The following is a 14,454-nucleotide window of genomic DNA, read 5'->3' as shown; positions in this document are numbered from 1 at the left end:
GTTCTTTCTTTTATTTTTCCTCTTTTATATCGCTTTGTTTTTCTTTACTGTGTTTTTCCTATCTTCTTTGATTTTCCTTTTTTTACTTTTCCTTCTTTTCTCCTTCCTTTGTTCTTATATTGGATATTCTTCTATTTTCTCTTTTTTGTGGCGTTTAAAATAATATATTTTATGCAATTTTGATTTTGAAATGTTTGAAATTTGTGTAGATTGGCTTTTGTTGAAATTATGCATTTGTTTTTACCTTCTTTGAAATGTTTGCAATTTTTACTATTTTGGCACTTTTGTGATTTTAGATTTTTTTCTGTTTTTTATTTCCTAGTAGTTCGATTGTTTTAGACATTTCTCCTCTTTTTTCCTTCGTTACCTTGAAGACATTTCTATAATTTCCGTTCGTCTTCAGTTTTTCTTATTTTGGGCTGGGGGATATTGAAAAAATTGGGACAAATTTTTGTCTTTCTTTTTAACTAATCGAAGCTGTTAAAAAATTATTCTCAAGTCCCTAGATGTAGCCCCATAAGCCTTTCTGATTATTTGTTTTAAATTTCCCTTAAGGTGGTATTCAAGTGCAAAATTTAAAAAAAAGCGGATTTCCTAATTTTTGCATAGAAGTATGCTCAGAGGAAGGGTTTGCTCGAATTTGACTTGGTTCTTCTGCTAGAGCTCATAAAATATTTTACCATATGAGGCTGACCAAATCGGGTAAAAAACTGATAAAATCTGGGGCTTAAAAAAATGGGTATTCACTGTATTTATTTTTCATTTTCTTTTCTATTTTGATACTTTACCTATATCTTTTTTTCATTTTAGCAGATCCTGCGATTTTTGATTTTGTTACAATTTTCCTATTTCTGTTATGTTTTATTTTGTAGTATATTCAAAGTATCGATTTTTTAATATTTTTGCTGTTTATGTGCTTGTGTTATTTTATGATAATTGCTATATTTGGGTAATTGGACGATTTGTATAAATTCATTTGGCTCTTTTGCTATTATTGTTGTTTTCAATATGTTTACTATTTACGAGAACTATGAGGTTTTAGCTTTTATGTAGTTTTTGCTAATTCTGATATTATTGATCTTCAAAGTTAATAGATTTTCCAATTTTAACCCATTCCCTGCGCGTGATGCCATCATCAGAAATGACGTGTGCAATTGTATAGTAAATAGTAATAGCATGCTTGAACATATTCGAACTGATTCTTGTGGTTAATGAACATTAAACACGAAATATTCGAATTTGTCCAACTGTCATTTTATATTCAGCGTACTATTAAAATCATTTACTATTTTTTCTTTTTCACTTGTTTAGATTTTTAATTATTTAATTGGTTATTCCTTGCTTTTCATTTCATTCTTGCTATTTTGCTCTTTTCCTTTCTTCTTTTTTTTCATTTTGCGACTTTTTACGTTATCTACACTTTTTTAATTATACAGGGTGTTTGGTTCATGAGTAAGAATCTCTCGAGGGGTGATTTAATGTCATATTTGGAGCAAAAAATCGTTCTACACATACCATCAAATCTCAACCGTTACAGAGTTATTGAACTTTTTGTGCAAAAAACTTGTTTATCTTTAAACATCTCTAACTCAAAAAGTATACCTCGTATTTTAAATATTTTAGTGCCATTGGAAAGGTGAGAAAATTTTCTATTGAATAATGTTTTCATGTCTTTCAGATAATTAGTTTTAATTACCTTTTAGTTGTAAAGTAGTTAAAAGTTAGTGTTTTCGATGAGGTTTTTGTTAATTTTCTCAAAATAATGAATTATGATTATAGCAATATCTATTATCCAAAAGTTGGGTTTGGGGACGATACATAATTTGTTCTTCAACATAATATCCCTATCTCTTCTCGTTTCCTTGTATTTTGACTTCTAAACTTTTCCTGTAATTGACTTGCAAGTTCTTAAAAGACTCTAATCTAAAAAATATGCTTTATATCGCTATTATCAGGGATTTATTGGAAAGCTGAGAAAATTTCCTTTCGATGTATGTACAGATATCTTTTAGTTAAGTGTATTACATGACTTTTCACTAGTAAAATAACTCAAAATTTACGTTTTTGGTGATTTTTGTAATTATTCTAATTATTATTCAACTAAATTTATCGTCACTATTGTTCATTTGGTGCCCCTTAATATTCTCTACAACTTGTTATTTAACACTTTATCCCTATCGCTTTTCATTTCGCTGCAATTTAATAGTTAACACAGCATGGCCTTATCACAAATGCAGTGGGTTCGAAATCGTTGTTTTTGCATATGCAACGAGAAGATAAAAATTATTTTGCTTCGAAACTAAAAGAGATAATTGAATGGAGTCAAAGGAAGAATTGTAGAAATTGCTGAGATGCATTGATTTTATGATAATTATGGTGAAGTTTATTATTTACTATTTTAAGAAAATAACGAAAATGCTAATAATAACACTAACTTTAAACTAATCAACCTTTAAAAGTATACTAAATTCACTTAACTGGAAGGTATTAATACATTTTTCTCTGCGAAATTTTCCTGCCTTTCGAATAAAAATAAGAAAAGGTACAATAAGTGCCATACTTTTTCAATAAGAGCTAGTATTAGTGAATATGAGATAAAAATATCCAAGTTCAATAACCCAAACACACGAAAACAAGACAAGATAAGTGTATCATGTCAAAGAACAAATTATACAACTTTTCAAGACTAACAATTTGAATTATTAAAATAGTGATGTTAACTATTAATATTTTCGCGAAGTGAACGAAAAATCGATCAAAATTGTTAAATTTTAAATAAATTACTGTGAAAAGATTACTTAACCTAATTAGCTGAAACATTTGAGGACATTTTTCAGTGGAAAATTTTCTCACCTATCCAATGTATCTAAAAGATTTGAAATACAAAGTATATTTTTTGAGTTAGAGCTATTTTAAGACAACTAAGTTTTTAATACAAAAAGTTCAATAACTCTGTAACGGTTGAGATTTGATGGTATGTGTAGAGCGATTTTTTGCTCCAAATATGACAGTAAATCACCCCTCGAGAGATTCTTACTCATGAACCAAACACCCTGTATAGTCTATACTGTAGGATTCTGTTTTTGGCAACATTTTTTTTCAATTGCCAAAACTGGAACCGAACCAAAAATGGAACCTTACTTTAAAAGCTTTTATTTTCAATTTGTGACATCATAAATGTTACAAGAATAATAATTATATAAGAATATGTGAAATGCAATGAAATGATAGAAAAAAAATCAGCAAATTTAATTTTATTCGCTATGCCCACCTCTATAAAATATAGTAAATATGATTCTCATGCTTGGAAATAATGTTAAAAGTAATATCAATTATTACAACAAAATGTGTATTGAGCATTTTTTAAAAGATTTACTATGTACAACAACAATGTTGCCAAAAACGGAACTCTAGGAACAATTGAAGTTTTATGATATTTTTATAGCCACTAATAAAACTTAGATTGCACTTGTAGCGTGCTATAAAACTTCAATTGTTACTTGGGATTTTTTTGTTGCCAAAACTGGAGCATGTCGAAACGTGCCAAAAACGGAATCTTACTGGACTTTTTCCCCTTCGTTGATTTTTAACCTATTATTCATTTCTTTTTATTTCTGCTGGTTTTATGTTTATACTTATGTTTTTAATAATTTACTTTTTAAATTTATTACTTTTCCATATTTTTATTTTCCTCTCTGTTTTACTTTTTTGTCTATGCACTTTGTTCTCTTTTCATTTTTTTCTTTTAGCCTATTTTTTTCCACAATTTTACTTTTTTGTTATTAAACTTTACCTAGTTTTTCGGCAATAACTGGATTTAACCATATATCTATGAAAGGAACAGGAATCGAACCGGTTCAAGTGTTACCCAGTGCTACAATATTAGCCATGTTTAAAAACATCAAATTTGCACAAAAAAAACGATCTGCGACACATTTGTAAAACCGCAACTTAGCAATCCTTTAAACACCGAGCCTTGAACGGTTCTGTACTCAGGCTGTTCAAAATTTTGTCTTTTGATTGTCCTATTTTTCTTTCTTTCTTTTTGTACTTTCTTTCTTTGTTCTTTTTGTATTTTCTTGCTTAGTTTTCTGTTTCTTTCGTGATGGATCTTCTTTATACCTTTTTCTTTTTTCTCTATTGTTTCTTCCTTTTTTGTTCGTTTTTCTTTTTACTTCCCCTTTTTAATTTTGTCGCTTTCTTTCTTTTTGTTTTTTATCTGTTTTCTCTTTCTAATTTTTCTGTATCTTTTGTGATTATCGATTTTCTACTTTTTTTTCTTCGTTTAATTTCTTGGTTTTTCATTTATCTATTTTTCTTTGTTTTTTTTTTCTTTTTGTTACCTTTCTCTTTCTTTTTTCCCATTTTGCTTGTTGTTCCGTAATTACTTTTTTCTTATTTTATATTCTTTCCTTTCTGTTCTTTTTTCGTCGTTTTTTAATTTTGCTCGAATATTATTTTGCTTTTTTTCTTTATTGTTGCCATGGTTTCCTCCTTTTTCGTTTCTTTATGTCATTTTTCACTACTTTTTAAATTTTTCAATACTTTTATTCATTTAGCTTTCGTTAATAATGTAATTTATTCTATTTTCCCATACCTTCTTTTTTTGGCTTCTATCAATTCTATTTCATTCTCGATTTTGTTTTTATGGATTTTATTTCTTTTCAATACTTTATTTCTTAAATATTTTACTTTTTAATTTTTCATATATTCTATTTTTCCTAGCTTTCCTGGCATATTTTACAGTTTACTGTTATTTTGTTTTTTAAATTTTTGTGCAATTTTCCTTTATTGTTTTTTGTGATTCATTCGTGCTATTTATTTCATTTGTTCTATTTATTTTATTCATTTTATTCCTGTTATTATTTTATTCATTTATTCACCTTGTTCATTTTCTTTTGTTTATTCATGTTATTCATTTTATTCTTTTCATTGATTTTTTCCATTTCATTTATTTTATTCGGTTTATCCGTTTTGTTAATTTTCTAGATTCTCATAAGTAATTTCTTTTATCCATCCATCCAAATAATAATAATAATAAATTTACTTTTTGCCTAGCTCCCTGTTTTTTTTTTAATTTTTATTCTCTTTTCTCTTTCCATTGTTTTCTTTTTTGTCCTTTTGTTCTACTTATTCTACTTCTACTTATTATTTTATTTGTTCTTTTTGTATTTTCTTTCTTAGATTTCTGTTTCTTTCATAATTGTTCTTCATTTTACTCCTATTCTTTACTTTATTTTTGCTTTCTGTTTTATTTTTGTTTTTCCTTGTTTTTTTGTTTTGTCTTTTTATGTTCCTCTTTTTCCTTATTTTTTTTCTTTTCTCGTTATCAATCTCTTTTCTGCTGGTTTTATGTTTATACTTATGTTTTTAATAATTTACTTTTTAAATTTATTACTTTTCCATATTTTTGTTTTCCTATCTGTTTTACTTTTTTGCCTATGTACTTTGTTCTCTTTTCATTTTTTCTTTTAACCTTATGTTTTTTTTTTACTTTTTTGTTGTTTTTTTCGCATGCTTTTTTACACCATTCTTGTATATTCTTTCAAGTTTGAAGTTTTTCGTTTCTTTATTTCTTTTTTCCACAATTTTACTTTTTTGTTATTAAACTTTACCTAGTTTTTCGATAATAACTGGATTTGACCACATAACTATGAAAGGAACAACAATCGAACCGGTTCAAGTGTTACCCAGTACTACAATATTAGCCATGTTTAAAAACATCAAATTTGCACGAAAAAACGATCTGCGACACATTTGTAAAACCGCAACTTAGCAATCCTTTAAACACCGAGCCTTGAACGGTTCTGTACTAAGGCTGTTCAAAATTTTGTCTTTTGATTGTTCTATTTTTCTTTCTTTCTTTTTGTACTTTCTTTCTTTGTTCTTTTTGTATTTTCTTGCTTAGTTTTCTGTTTCTTTCTTCTTTATACCTTTTTCTTTATTTTTTTCTTTTCTCTTTTTTCCATGTTGTTTCTTCCTTTTTTGTTCGTTTTTTTTACTTCCCCTTTTTAATTTTGTCGCTTTCTTTTATTTTGTTCTTTATTTATTTTCTCTTTCTAATTATTCTTTATCTTTTGTGATTGTTGATTTTCTACTTTTTTTTCTTCGTTTAATTTCTTGGTTTTTCATTTCTCTATTTTTCTTTGTTTCTTTATTGTTGCCATGGTTTCCTCCTTTTTCGTTTCTTTATGTCATTTTTCACTACTTTTTAAATTTTTCAATACTTTTATTCATTTAGCTTTCGTTAATAATGCAATTTATTCTATTTTCCCATACCTTCTGTTTTTGGCTTCTATTAATTCTATTTCATTATCGATTTTGTTTTTATGGATTTTATTTCTTTTCAATACTTTATTTCTTAAATATTTTACTTTTTAATTTTTCATATATTCTATTTTTTCTAGGTTTCCTGGCATATTTTACTGTTAACTGTTATTTTATTTTTTCAATTTTTTTTCCTTTCTTGTTTTTTTGTGATTCATTCGTGTTATTTATTTTATTCATTTATTCATCTTGTTCATTTTCTTTTGTTTATTCATGTTATTTATTTTATTCCTTTAATTGATTTTTTCTATTTCATTTATTTTATTCGGTTTGTTCGTTTTATTAATTTTCTAGATTCTCATAAGTCATTTCTTTTATCCATCCATCCAAATAATATTTTTATTGTTTTGCTTTTTGCCTAGTTCCCTGTTTTTTTAAATTTTTTTCTCTTTCATTTGTTTTCTTTTTTGTCCTTTTGTTCTTCTTATATTTTATTTTCTTTGTTCTTTTTGTATTTTCTTTCTTAGATTTCTGTTTTTTTCATAATTATTCTTCATTTTACTCTTATTCTTTACTTTACTTTTGGTTTCTCTTTTATTTTTGTTTTCCTTGTTGCCTTTTCTTCGTTTTGCCTTTTTATTTTTCTCTTTTTCCTCAATTTTTCCTTTTTTTTCGCTTTCAATCTCTTTTCTTTTTTTTTTCTTTTTTTTGTGCTTTTGTATACTTTTTGTTTTTTTTTATCGTTGTTCTTTTTGTATTTTCTTTATTAGTTTTCTGTTTCTTTCGTGATTGTTTGCTTTTTTCTTTATTCTATTTTTGCTTTTTCTATGTTTTCCTTGTCGTTTTGCTCCGAAATAAAAAGCAGCAGCCTCTGACAACGAAAGTGTTTTTTCGCTCCTGACAAGTTTTTGAAGAAATAAACTTTTCCGTTCGCTGTTCTTCAACAACGCAGCTGAAGAGAAGATACGGCCACATGCGTACATTCGCAAGCGGCCCAACGTCAAGAAGTCCCCTCAAAACTGGCAATCTCGGAACTGGTTCACTCCGGTGACTTCCTGGCTACAGATATTGTTGAACCGGACAAGGTAATTCATTCCGGAGTGTTCAACGTTGAAACAAATGTTTGAAACGATGGCTGGCCCAATGGGTGTTCTCTACCTCGGCAACATTGGTAACTTCATCTATTCGTCCACGTGGAACTCAGTGATGTCCTCAGATTGTTATGTGACGCGTTGTTGTGCTCATCGGGTTAACTGGGTGGATCTCCTGGGCTCGATTGAAAACAATATCGGTTACGACTGGAATCCAAAAAATCGTGAGTATTCTGTGTGTTGGGGTCGCCATCACGAGAGATGCAGATGACAGCATTCTGGATGATCCTGTTACAAGTGAGTCAGATTTATTTGCCGTTTTCTAAAAGATCATTTTGGAGATTCGTTGGTGTATGCGTATGGGATTTTCAAGACTGTCAATTACTCAATCATAGAAGTTTCATAGGGTTCAGTTGTCTGGTTCTCGTTGATTGATATGATATATTTTTAATGATTCCTAACTCATTTGAAATAGGCAAATTAAGAGCGACTAAAGGCGCTGTAACCTAGGTTAATTGACCAGGGCAAGGTGTAAATACCTCTGTCCCATCCTAAAGAACCAAAGGAGTGACATAAGCCTTGTTATCCAAGTCACTCCCAACGATTTATTATATACCCTTTAAACTGAAACGGTCGGTACGGTTGTCCTCGTTTCTTCCTACATTAAGATTCAAAACAATTCGTTAATTAAATTATTCATTAAATGAATAATTTAATTGCCGTCTAAATTCGAAACATCTTCAAACCCAACTCTGCACAGTAGACCTGGCCGTTTTAATATTTGCGACATATGGAAATATGCTTCAAATATTAATATTGACAAGAAAAACACTACAGAAAACTGCGGTGTTTTCCAGGATGTTTTTCAACACTGGCTATGTAAGGGTTAGAATAGAATAGAAATAGTTTTACTTGTTGTTTTGCTCCTTTTTTCTTTCTTCTTACTTTTTATTTTTTCACTTTTTCCCTTTTCTTTACTTTATTTTTCTTTTTACTTTCATTTTTGTTTTTCCTTGTTGTTTCTTCTTTCTTTGCTTTTTATTTTTCTCTTTTTCTCAATAAAATTTTCTTTCTTTTTTTCTTCCTTCCTTTCTTTTTTGCTTTTGCATACTTGTTGTTTTTTATCGTTGTTCTTTTTGTATTTTCTTTATTAGTTTGCTGTTTCTTTCGTTGTAGTCATTTTTTCATTATTCTATTTTTGTTTTTCCTTTATTCCTTTAATTTAATTTCCTTTGTTGTAGATACTTGTTGTTTTCTCCTGTTTTTTTGTTTTTCCTTTTTATTTTTCCTCTTTATCCCTTTTTCTTCTTAATTTTTTCTCCATTATAATTCGGTTTGATTATTGTTGTTTTTTCTATTATTATTTCCTTCTTTTAATTTTTTATTTTCCACTTCCTTTTTCTTCGTTTTTCAATATTTTATTTATTTTATTTCCTTGATTAAGGCAATTTATTCAATTTTTCCATTCTTTTTGTTTGTGTTGATTTTTTTTAGATTTTATTTCTTCTCAATATTTTACTTATTCAATGTTATCTATTTTTCCCTTTTAGATCCAATATATTCTATTTTGTCTTGTTTTCCTGGCAATAAAATCTATATATATTTTTAGATTGGTCATATTTACAGAGATCGGATATCTAGCTATTCTGAACTAAGGCTGTTCCAAATTTTGCCTATTATAAAATTTGTCTGCTCTGGGCTTAGTTAGCTGCAGGTTTGGACGATGCTGGTTATTATAATTAATTGTGTTTGTTACTTCAGTTGCTTTTGGAGTTTATTTTTATATCGTGGATAATATTTTACTTTTCCTATTTTTGTCATATTTAAAATAAAATTTTCACAAGTTTTTCTTTTGAAATTTGAACACATTTGGTAATGTTTGGTATATGTGCTGATAGCAGCATTTATAAAAAAATTGTATTTGTTTTTATCTATTACAAAACGTTTGCAATTTTTACCATTTCGCCACTTGTAAATTTAGATTTTTTTTGTTTCAAATTTATGAGTAGTTTTATTGTTTAGACAACTCTTCTTTTTGTAATGTTTGTAGTTTTTATTTTGTTACATTGGAGACGCTTCTATATTTTTTTGTGTTTGCTATATTGGGTGTAGTTTTCCCACGTCTCCCGTTATTCTTATTTTTTAGTGTATTCCTTTTCATTTTCTTTTCAATTTTTATATCTTTTTCGATTATCATGTATTTTTTAATATTTCCTATATTTATGATTCTACTATTTTCTTCATTCGTTCTATCAATATTCTATTTTTTAAATTTAGTGCAATGTTTTAAATATCCATTTTTTCTTCCACTTTTCAATTGTTTTTAGATGTATTTTTATACCATTCTTCTATATTCTTTTAAGTTTATAGTTTTTCGCTTCTTTACTTTTTTTTGCAATTTTATTTTCTGTTATTTAACATTACTCTTTATCAGGTGAAGTGTTTGATCCGTACACGTAATTTTTGAAAGCCAGATATAATGCCAGTATTTATGCACAATTTTCTTTGTCTTAATTTGTTTTAAAGAAATTGATATTGATTTTTCCAAATCTGTGTCTTTGTTCAGCATAAAACAGTTGAATTGTGATTATTTGTGATAGGAGAGTTTCATTTCCAAATATGTTCAAGTTTAAGAAATCAATATTTAAGTACTCGTCTTGTACTTCGAAAATAGTTCGTTGATCCAAGCGAGGCTGTCAACTTGAAATGCAAACGTTCAATTTTAACCTACTTTTAGGGCTATAAATTGACCTTTCAGTACCTCAAGTAATTCCACCTAATCCCTCCGTAATTGTTTTTCAGCGGAAACACGAATTCGAAACGCCCATACCGAGGCAAAATGTGCGAATAAAAACAACCAACGAACGGAGACCCAGTCGACCCCACACTCTCCCGCTCGCTCACCTATCGGTATCGGTTGGTTGACCGGGTCAGAACCAGCCACCAGTACACTACACTGAGTAAACTGCTAACGTAGGTTGTTTTTCCGCTACGATCGTAAAGGCCGTTGTAGTAAAGTTCTCTCGATGACAGCGATGCACGCAGTAGTCAATGGGGGAAAGGGAAAAGTTGTTTTTGTAAACAACTCCGTAACTGCTGCTGCTGCTTCTGTATGGACGTTAGAACGTGCACCTAAATAGGTGATGGTGGTGGCAGGGTGGTGGTGGCAGGGTGGTACAGAAGCGATATTTTTCCTTCGTACCTGTATTCAATCAGAATGAACTCTGAACCACCCTAAGGTGCTCGTGTGGCGCGAACTAGAACGACTCCAACCCGAGTTCCGCTGTTGAGGTTTCAAACTGACGCCATACTGCAATTTTGGTGCAACGTCGTGTTCGCTGCCTTCCTGGAAGTCCATCAAAGTAGACTACTGCTGGCGGGGTCAGTAGGGGATTGGGAAGGACGGTATAGTTTTAGTTCAAGGTACCACCCAGAAGTCACCCGAGTAGTGTTTGATTGATGTTTGTTCAGTGTAGGCACTCGAAAGTGTAGCGTCGATGGTGGCGACGTCGTCGTCGTCGTCGTTGTGTCAAAGTCATCGTTGCACTGTCCCGGCCCGAGAAGAGTCACGTGCAATTTAGCTGGAATTTGTTATTGCCTATATGGATTGCAGTGGTGCGGTCCGACCGGTAGGAGGAACTACGGTGCAATTTGTTGTTTTCCCCACGCGCACTGAATTAAGTCAGTGAGACAGCGAGGGAGAGAGAGAGCGAGAAAGAGCGCGCGAAAGGGAGATCGGTGGTGACTCGGAATGTTGTTTTCCGTGCGGCATGTTGTTTGTGCGTGATTGTTTGCGTTCTAGTGACTGTATCGTGTACTCTGCCTTCTATTAGTGCCATACTACTGCACGTATGTACGCGGGTGAAAGGGACGGATCAAGTCTGGGAATTCTGCGAAAAAACCGTAGGGTGTGCTAAAAATAATCGCAATGATTCATTCGGGATGTCCGGCTTTCGATGCGATGCAAACCGCGCCAATTCGTTGGACCTAGTTTCAGTGGTTATTCAAAGTGATTCAAATAAAAAGCGCATCACTCACAGTGGCTGATGCATGGCAGCACTTTAACCATCGTTTTGAACTGTCATTCTTCGAGCAATTTTCAGGTAATAAAAACACCGTTCGGTCGGTGGCCGAGTAACCGCAAGTTCCAAGAATCGGTCGGCAGGAATGTCAGGCAGGGTAGACATTCCCACGGTGTATGAGCAACCGAACGGATAGAGCCCACATTCCGGCACTTGACTGTATTGGTGCACGTGCGTTAGTCCTCTGCTCCGCGACGCTACTTGCTACCTGCTGGCCGCACTTTTCGGGTATTTGTTGGCTGGTTATGACGCTACCGATGCGAGTGAAATATGATGAATTCGACTGTTGGGTACTGAATTGAGGTTAATTAGTACCAGCACCAGTAATGGCTATTCAGTACTCAGTGGATCTATTTGCGGTGCGAATTGTCTCATTCTGATGTTTGATTTTAAATATGGGAAACGCATAAGGTTAAAAACGAGTAGTTCAGTAATCGCAGGAGAATAGTAAAAAAATTGATTTTATTTTGAATTCAAGTCCAATAGGACATTGATAAAATTATTATCTCTCTATTGACAAAACTAGGCTTGATGCTGTGTGACATCCGGCGTCTGATGCAAGAATTGATCCACTGAATTCCTGCCGCTGTGTCGCAAGAAGCCAATGAATAAATGTCTAATAAATTTGTTTTATTTTTATGCTCTTTCTTTCTCGGCGAGACTCAAAAACACACGCAAAACATGCAAACTACCACACGGTTACGCGCATCACTAGCGTACGCAACTTACAAACGCCCACGCGATAAAAATGACACTAGCCATAACATACAGACACTCGTGACTTTCGCGATAAAACAAACCCGGTCGCAAACGCGATCTACCTCGCAATTATAAAAATGTCACGGTGCACAGTGATTCCGCTCCTTGCGAAAATTTCGCAGTAAGCAATAACCGAATTTTACGGTTGTAAATGTTTTATTGATCAAATTGGAAAATCGATAAAAACGAAAAAATGTTTTTTTATCTTTACATGTCCATCTAACACAATTTCAAGCAACCAGAAAAACATTTCAAGCTGATTAATTGCAGAAAATTTGAACCCTAACCTCCTATAAATGCAGACATTTTTATTTGACAGAAACGTCTTATATCATGTATCTATATTTCAAAATTGTTCTAAACAATTAAAAAACCTCTCAAATTCGAGCTTCAATTAAGTTTTAAAAATCAATAAACAAGGTAGATGCAATCGAGAACAAAAATACAAGTAGGCCAAACAAAATGTAGTGTTATTAAATTTGTTATGGAATTTGCATTTCGACTTCGTCTCGTCAGAATCCAACAGCAACTTAGTGACACAATTAAGCTAGCGCCGGATTGACACTAGTTCAAAAAAATAACGTGAGACACAATTTGAGCAAACCTCTAGTCGAGCGTGATGTCCTGCAAGAAAACGGAGATCATTTTGAGCTGATGAGAACTAATGAAATCGAAACATTTGGTTTGGCTTAGCATGCCAATGCAAGATGGACGATGCTAGAACAATTTAGGTAAAAACTATTTGTTATTCCACTTCGAAAAAGAAAGAACGAGATCATTAAGATAATAAAATTGTTGCTATTTCGTTGAATATTGATGTTTAATGTCCGATATTGTTAGCAATATAAATGCAAAGGTGAAGGAGAAAATAATGGAATGCAAGCAGTGGCATGCTTCTTACAAGCGTTTAGAGATTTTTAAAACGCTGATATTTCTTTATTTTTGTATAATTAATTATTTTTGCATCATAATGAATTGATTTTTTGATTGATTTTCTCATATGTAGGTATTTATTTTAGTTATCATATTTATTTATCTTTTTCTATTTATTTCGTTCGTTTAATTCATTTAGTTTGTTTTTTTTTGTGGCATCCAACGGGGAAAACAGATCGAAATGGTGAGTTGGATACCATCAAAAAGTCATAAATAAGCTACACTATTGACACTTACGTCGAAAACCAAATAAATGCCTTATTGGTTTGTTTATTTTAATTGTTTTATTCATGTTATTATTTTATAAATTTTGCTAATTAATCTTATTAATTATATTTATTAACTCGTTTTAGCCATTATATTCTTTTTTTAACTTTATTTATTTTATTTATCTTATTTTATTTATCTTATTTACTTTATTCATTTTATGCATTTTATCTATGTCCTTTTATTCAGTTTTTTCCGTTAATTCAGCTCATTCCGTTCATTGAGCTCATTCAATTCATTCAGTTCCGTTTCCAAAAAATTTCAAGAATTTTAAAAAAAATTCAAAGATCTAAAAAAAATTCGAAATTTTATAACTTTTTGAAGTGTTTTTTTGAATTTCAAAAATTTTACAAATTTCTAGGGCATCGAAAAAGAAAAGGAATTTAAGAATTCTTAAACTTTTTAAAAATTTCAACAATTTTAAGATTTTCATGAAAATTTTAGCACTTTCAAATATTTTATGAAATTTAAAGATTTTAATTTTTTTTTTAATTTCAAAAAAAAAATTCAATCCCAAGAATTTAAAAAAAATTAAGAACTTTTAAAATTGTAAGAATTTTAAAATATTTCACGGGTTTTAAAAAAATCAACAACCACGAATTTCAAAAATTTCAAATTTTAGAAATTTTAAAAATTGAAATGCTTTAAATTTTTTTAAATATTGCAAGATATTCAAAATTTTCAAATAGCTTAAAAAATTTAAAAATTCCTGGATTTTAATAAATTTTAAATATTTCAAAAACTTTAAAAATTCAAAAATCTTTAAAAATTTTCAGAGTTTTTGAAAATTTTGAGCTCAAGTTTTTTTAAATTTCAACTATTTTAAAAATTTTAATGAATCCTCAAAATTTTGCAAGTTTTAAGAATTTTAAGCATTTTTCAAATTTCAAATCTATTAGTAATTTTAATTAAAAAGTATCGAAGAATTTAAAAAAATTTCAAATTTCAAAAATTTTAAACTTTTCTGCAATTTGAAGTATTTTAAGTAATTTTAAAGCTTTAAAAATTCTAAAAATTTTAAAATTTTAAGAATATTAAAAATTTTAAAAAAATTC

General features: G+C 30.1%; 1 protein-coding gene across 2 annotated transcripts in view; it reads left to right on the top strand.

The window, feature by feature from the left end:
• Positions 1-14,454, top strand: part of LOC131690922 (insulin-like receptor) — a 426,227-nt gene that overhangs the window by 152,905 nt on the left and 258,868 nt on the right. Inside the window, exon 1 of one of the 2 annotated variants that reach the window (XM_058977006.1) lies at positions 10,864-10,987. The exons of the other annotated variant lie outside the window; for it this stretch is intronic. The gene's annotated coding sequence lies outside the window, so the exon portion shown is untranslated. Of the gene's footprint in view, positions 1-10,863; positions 10,988-14,454 lie in introns of those variants that run through there. 2 annotated transcript variants of the gene reach the window in all.

The sequence above is a fragment of the Topomyia yanbarensis genome, chromosome 3 (assembly GCF_030247195.1).
Source record: "Topomyia yanbarensis strain Yona2022 chromosome 3, ASM3024719v1, whole genome shotgun sequence".
NCBI classification, from domain to species: domain Eukaryota; kingdom Metazoa; phylum Arthropoda; class Insecta; order Diptera; family Culicidae; genus Topomyia; species Topomyia yanbarensis.
Note: the sequence above shows the minus strand (reverse complement) of the source record. Positions and strands in the feature narration are given on the sequence as shown.